Here is a 7310-nt window from a genome sequence, read left to right on the forward strand (position 1 = left end):
TTCTCAGTAATGATATCTGACGATTGTTTTATACATTTTCTGGCAATATTCCTACAACAAAGTAAGATGGTTGTAATGGCACCTCTATTTTTAAACACTTTTGTGTGTCATGCCAGTAACCTGACAGCTTTGGACAGTCCCAGAGTATATATATGTATGGTCTCCCGCCAGGCTGCAGCCCCTCCAGCGATGACCCGAGGTACAAGAGGTGTCCTAAAATATCTCATTTTAATTTTCCATTCAGACTCCGTCTACGTGGGGCTGTTGGTCACCTCGTGTCCTTCTCTACATGACGGCTCCCACTCCTCGTCTATTCCCACTTTTCCTGAACATCCAAACTATTATCCCTGGGATTGTCTTGTACTTTACCTTTGTTATTGATCTGATCTTGTTGGTGACGTGCTGCTAACGTCTGTTTCCATAGAAACTAGATTTGTTTACTGTGGTATTTGTTCAGTGTCACAGTCAGTAAGGACTCAGACGTCTGGGACACATGGGCGATAAATGATCAGTAAACAAGAAATAATCATGTGAATATGGTGAAAAGCAGCTGTCAGACACACGCCGCGGTCTCTGTCCCTTTAAATACTCCGGGTCATATTTGAGCTCCGCCATCTTGTCTCCGAACAACAAAACAAACTTAAAGTGAACGTCAATCAAACGATGGTTACCATGGCTACGGTGCGAGACTGCTGTACGTCTCTGACGCATGTCTGTCAAAATATTATTTTTTTTCCTTCAAAATAAAAGACAAGTCCGACATCAGATGCGCATTAAATATTATTTATTTATTTATGACCAGCTGTCTGCGACCCACCAGTTGAGAATCACTGGTGTAAAATAATATTTATATGAAAGTCATATTGTAATTATTTTATGTATGAGACCACAGCTGTAGGACATGAACAAAAGTGTTTCGACCCATAAAAATGCTTCATAAATTTTATTAAATCACATTATTTAGTAAATATTTCACATGTTAAGATGTGTAATAACACTGTGTATATATTTATTAAACGTCATCTGACAAATTTGAACATAAATCCAAAAAATTTCCAGCGCTGGGACTTAAAACTGCTTGTAGTTGCAGAAACATCTGGACACAGAATGAAAAACACGTCACGACTCAAACTGCTGAACGTTTTATCAGGTTTTAACAAAGTTTGAACGTTCAGCTTCAGCTCCAACCGGACGACTCCTAACACAGTTGTTCATTTTTCTGCTCTGATGATTCGACCAGGACAGTTTCACGGTCAGCCAGCTGTCAGTCACTGACATCGTCTATGAGAACATGAAGCCGACTTTTACTGCAGGAACTCTTCAAAGAAAAGCAGAAGAAAAGTGCATCCAGGTTTGTTTTCCCACGTTAAGCTCTCAATGTGTTTTTTTCCTATTAAAACCAGTTTCAGTGCAGCTCGCTTGCCTCCTTACGACATATTTTTCTGTATTTCAGCCATCTCCTCTTGAATCCTGCAGCTTATAAGAGCACATTGATCTCCCAGCAGCCGTAAATCACCGTCTGATCCAAGAATCTACCCGAGTATATGAGAACTTATGAGGATCTATGAGAACGAGTCGTATTTCAACCATCTAACAGGAAAAAATGCAATAAAAAGCAGAGCGTGTGGCGGCAGAACCAACATGAAGCTGCTGATGTGATGTTGTTGTTGGCTGGCAGGACAGATGGAGAGATAGATGGAGAGTGAAAGATGGAAAAAAGTGCCTCCTCCACTGCTGTTTATGTTCCGCTGTTACAGAGAAGTTGACTCAACAGTTTGTGACTGTTGGAGAGTCAGACGGTTTCTCTCCTACTGTATCAATTAGTCAAAATGCTTTTGTTTACATGTGATTATGGACAGATAATGAGACGACAGGCTCCTATGGACAGACATACACCCCTCCGACATAACAGCAAGACCCCCGACGGAAAACTTCTGTCCATTTTGTGTTGTTTTCTGTCTCTTTTTAGTTGTTTTGAACCACTTTGTGATCCTTTTAGGCTCTTTTTGTGTCTCTTTTTATTCTCTTTATGTCTGTGATAGTAAGCAACGTGTGCAAAGTGAGGTTCATGCAAAGTGTTGGAACAACTCAGTCTCCTAAAAATGATGTTTATATAATCATTTGTTTAGCCGAATAAATTCTGTAGAAAACCTCGTGTGTAGTTTTCCATCATTGAGCTGAGGAGGCTGCTGATTGGTCCACGCACAGCACAAACCGATGACGTGTTAATCGCCACACACACCTTTGTTCTCTGATTCCCTTCATCCAGGTGAGCCTGAATAATTCCCACTGTATGTAAATCTGAATGTAAATCTCCTACCGACCCTCCCAGCCGGCTGGTTTCCACGGTAACGACCTTTTGCAGCGGTATAAGCTGCTGCCGGAGGCGGACGGATGCCAGCGCTGATGAAGAAAGGCCTTTGTGTTTGTGTGTGTGTGTGTTTGAGTTCTATAGATCTAATATCACAATGAGCTTAGTGCAGCTGAACCAGGCCGCAGGCTAACACAGCTACTAGCTAACAGCTGCTAACAAGCTACACTTGTTTATGTTGTGCTCAGGAAATAACAAGATGGAACCCGACCAAACGAGTGATCAGCAGCATGTGATCACACACACACACACACACACATTGTAAAGTAAACATAAAGACGCCTGCAAGGATTAAATGTTTCTTCAACTAATCAGACTGAACATTTATCTTGAATGTTTGTAAAAATGTTCACTGTCAGCTGTTTCAGTGCAGCAGGAGTCGATGAAGACTCACTGTGTTTCTCTTTCTGCTCATTTTGAGTCTCTTTGACATTGTTTTGTGCCTCCTAAAAATGTTGTTATACATTAAATGTTTATGTACTTATAATTTTTTTTTATAATTTTAGCTTTCTTGTGTGTGCAGTGCATGAAGGTAGTTATCTCTCAGTTAGTGTCCATTGATTGTAGACTTCCCTGTGTAATGTCACACATGCTGTAATGGACTGGACAGTAAATAATGAATGATCCTTTCACTGAAGTCCTCTATGAATACTTTCTGATACAGACCGTCAGTTTGATTTCTTGCCTCTGATGTCAGTTTATTTCTAAGGAAACTGTCCTGCAGAGCTCTGAGTCTGTTGGTCCGTCAAACGCTTTGGGCTACAAGATATTTTGACAGCTATTGACTGGATGTCCTCATTCATGTTCTCCAGAGTATAATCATCATGATTCATTATTAGGGGCTACAGGGACCTTAAGAAATCAGTTTGGTTCCACTGCTGTTAAGACTTTAAGAGGAGATAAATCATCAGGATGTCTCTGTAATGAACTCTGCAGCCTCCAGAGGACTGTAGACTGTTAGTGTTAGTGAGAGTTAGTAACTTCCTGTCTGCTCTACTGAGCACACTTGGACAGTTTGGTTTGAATGTTGTGGTTAATAAACCGGTTTTAGGTTTCAGCTCTGGCAGAGTGAACGGAGTCCTGCAGAGACGCCGACAGACCGGACGGTTTCAGAGGAAGCTGGTTTCCAGTGAAGAACCGGGAGGAGCGGCATGCGGATGATTCAGCCAATAATCCGCAGTGAGGTGATGAATCATGTGAGGTCAAACAGGTGCAGCCTGGATCACATATGTGTCACTGAGAGCTGCTGAATTACATTTCCTCTCCACATATTGAGAACACGTTGTTAATTAATGTATTTGACGCATCTTTCATTAACCTGAACTAAACCTGAACACACACACAGGACCTCCTCCCTCCCTCTGCAGAGACACATAGAGATGTAGCTTCATTCATTCAACTGTGAACAGAGATAATGTTTGCTAACTGAATGTAATCAGCAATGTAATTTAGTCGTGTATGGATATAATTTCTAGGAGACACAGTTGATGGAGAAGAAAAGAAGTGTGAAAACATCAAAACTCCTGCAACACTTCTGGTATAAAGAACTTTATGATGAGACCAACGTGTTTCATCTTGTAGCCTTCAGCGTGGTCGTGAGTGGGTCTGATGAGTGTTGCTTATCTTCCAACTTCTGTCTGTTCATCAGTCAGTCAGCTCAGTGAAGACAAATAATGAATCATTTCTAAATAGCACTTAAGTATTGAGTCAGTTGTGGTTAAAATGGTATTTGTAAGATGAGATGTATTTTTGTAAAGGTGTAAAAAAAAAAAACCCCATTTGAGCCACAAATCAAACATATTACAAGAACTTCACTTGTTTAACTTTGCCCCATTTTATCCAATTCAGGTGCTGAAATCCTCGTACACACCTTCATAACATCCAGAATCGATGGTCTACCGAAGAACACAACAAAGGTCTCCGGTTGGTCCAAAATGCAGCGGACAGTTCACAAGATTCTATACTTCACTGCTCAATTCAACTAAAAACCTTTTGGTGTTATAACCTTTGCTCTCCTTCTTTGGAATAAACTACTGCTGCACATTCAGGACAGAAGTGTGCACACATGCAAAAACAGCTGAGTTAGCTGCTGCTAAGCTAACAATCACATTGGAAAGGATCACACATTGATCAATCATGTCTGAGTCTAAACGTAAACAAGACAAAAGGTTTGTTTCTCTGAGTTACTGATTTTAAATATCTTGGTGTGACACTGGATCCAAATCTGAACTTTAAGAAACACGTTTAAAAAAACAACTTAGCAAATTTTAGACATATTAGAAACTGTCTCTCTTTGGACGCTGCAGATATTTATGCAGCTACAATTCTTTCCCATATGTCTTATTGCATCCATGTTCTCCAGGCTGGAGAAACAGTCCTTATACAAACAAACTCTAAAAATTTCTGGACAAAAAGCCAATTCATTTCCATCATTGTAGGGTTCTGGAGAAATACAATTTACTGGAATTCGACAATTTTAGATTATTCTCAGATTTGTGCCTAGTTTATAAATGTTAAATGGTTTGTCCTCCTCCACTATGTGACTTTGTGTTCACTCGCTCAGTAAATTCTATTATCCTCCAGAATATCTTCTATAGATTACACCATTTAATCACACTACATCTGGACAGTCAGCTCTCAGTGGAACATTTACCTGATGATATGAAGAACTGTAGTTCAATCAATACATTCAAGGCCAAATTTAAAAAAATCAACTAAAGACGAATCAGCTGTGTGACCACTGAGCCTAGTTTACATTATTAATCTTTAATTGACATTGTGGGTGTATGTGATGTGTAGCTTAGTTTGTATTTTGTGTTTTGTATTCTGTGTGGGTTTTTTTTTTGTTGTTGTCCTGTTGTATGTTTTGATTGTTGGGGACAACAGATGAAAATTAGCTTCGAGCTAACTCCGGCGCATCTTTAATGTTTAAAACTGCACATTGTCCCATTCAATGAATCAAATCAAACAAAAAGCTCTGCTGAGACTTAAATCTACGGTGATGTTCACTTTAAATAAACTGAAGTAGTTAATTACTGTGTTTTAGTAATATTTATTGGGATGGTTTACATTATTAATGAATTAATGGCAATTATATATGTTTTATATTTACAAAATGTCATTATTTTTGTGTATGCTGGGAACTGAATAACATTGTGTACCTGTAGTGTTAGTGATTGTTTAGATTGGCGGAGTGATACGCAGTGAAACAGTGAAGTGATCTGTTGTCCTTCTGTTGCAGCCGACGTTAAAGGACGAGTTCACCGTTTTTCCAGTGTGTCTTAAACCAACAGTCAGGAGCCCAAATGAACATTAAAGCTGTGTTTCTTGCTGTAATCATTCCTCCTGTTCATACTGACCATTAGAAGATCCCTTCATAATGACCTTACAATGGAAGTGATGGAGGACAAAATCCACAGTCCTCCTTCTGTGCAAAAATGTATTTCAAAGTTTATCTGAAGCTAATATGAAGCTTCAGCGTCCAAATGAGTCAAATCCAGTAGATATCTTTCAACGTTACAGTCTTTTTAGTGCCAAAGTTCCTCTTTTTGTTACTATACTTCCACCTGCAGCTCAACAGGGAAACACTGTCCGAGGAAACACAAAGAGGGAATTTGATGCTAAAAAGACTGTAAATGTGTCAGATATCCACTTGATATGACTAACTCAGACTGCTGAAGCTGAATAGAAGCTTCACACAGACTTTTAAATGACTGTGTGGACACACTGTGGATTTTATCCTCCATCACTTCCATTGAAAACACATTTGAAGGATCTTTTAATATCCAGTATGAACAGGAGGAATGATTACAGACAACTGACTGCTGGTTTAACACACTGGGAACACTGGGAACACTGGGAACTCATCCTTTAAGTCCAATATCAAGCACAAAATGCAAAAATAAATAAATAAAATGAATAAATATCTAAGCAAAATAGATAAAATAACTAAAATTAAACAAAATTAGACCATATAATCACTTATATATAATAAGTCGTTATGCAACTGTACTTATTTAAATTCATATAGATTTGTTAATTAATCATTCTTGGCTCTCAGGCCTTCAAATACTGAATCTGATTTCTTTGGTCCAAGTAGATGAGAGAGGATCCCATATTTAATAAAACCTAAAAAGTTTGTTTCAAGGCTTCATCAGGGATCATCAGACAGATTACATGTTGAATCCACTACACAACAGAAAGACTTTTATCAGCATGTTGATGTTTTTAAAGTCCTCAGTGACAGTAAACAGAAGATCTTTGGGTTTTGGATCATTGATCAGAGATGAACAGCAGCTTCTAGAAAATATAACGTGGTTCAACCTTCACATGAAGCTGCTGTGAGTGAAGCAGCAGACTGAGGTTTAAACTTCTACCAGAGGGCCGGGCTGAAGCTAATCTACATCCAAAGGAGAGTTTAACCATTTAAATAGCTGACCTTTGACCTCAGCCGGTGCACTGACCCGGTAAAAGGTCAGAGAGGATTTTTCTTTCCTCCAATCAGAGTTAATCAGCAGCCAGACAGACTGGAAACAGGACTGAGTTCATGTTAACTGACCAAACCAGTCAGAGTGTAAAAACAGTGAGATAGAAGAAGTGATGCAGACTGTCTGACCTTTACAACTGGATGATATCAGTACACACTCACACACACACACACACACTCACACCAGCCTCATGACTGAGCTCAGAGGTCAGTGTGACAGGAAGTGACCTGAGTTTGATGCATGTCAATCTGATGCTGATTTACTCTTTTTAGCACTAAATTGTGCTTCCACAGACAAGAGTTCACATGCTGAACTGTGACTCAGGGACACTTCTACTAGGAGTGTGCCCGAATACAAATACGTTATTCGGCAAAGCACAAATAGTGGGTTTCTTTCGAATATTTTAAAAATTATTTGTTTTCGGGAAGAAAAACAAAAAAGTCAAATACCAG

The 7310-nt window shown here is 39.2% G+C and overlaps 1 long non-coding RNA gene across 4 annotated transcripts; it reads left to right on the forward strand.

The window, feature by feature from the left end:
- The first annotated feature begins 692 nt into the window (after nt 1–692).
- On the forward strand, nt 693–4483 carry LOC121903868. 4 transcript variants are annotated; one of them, XR_006098121.1, is made up of 4 exons: nt 693–1351; nt 1454–3567; nt 3847–3908; nt 4220–4483. It is a non-coding gene; the product is annotated as an uncharacterized LOC121903868 (long non-coding RNA). The 4 variants fall into 4 exon arrangements; XR_006098117.1 differs by having other exon boundaries at nt 1454–3555; XR_006098116.1 differs by having other exon boundaries at nt 1454–3908.
- The last annotated feature ends 2827 nt before the right edge of the window (nt 4484–7310 follow it).

The sequence above is a fragment of the Thunnus maccoyii genome, chromosome 1, assembly GCF_910596095.1.
Source record: "Thunnus maccoyii chromosome 1, fThuMac1.1, whole genome shotgun sequence".
Lineage (NCBI taxonomy): Eukaryota > Metazoa > Chordata > Actinopteri > Scombriformes > Scombridae > Thunnus > Thunnus maccoyii.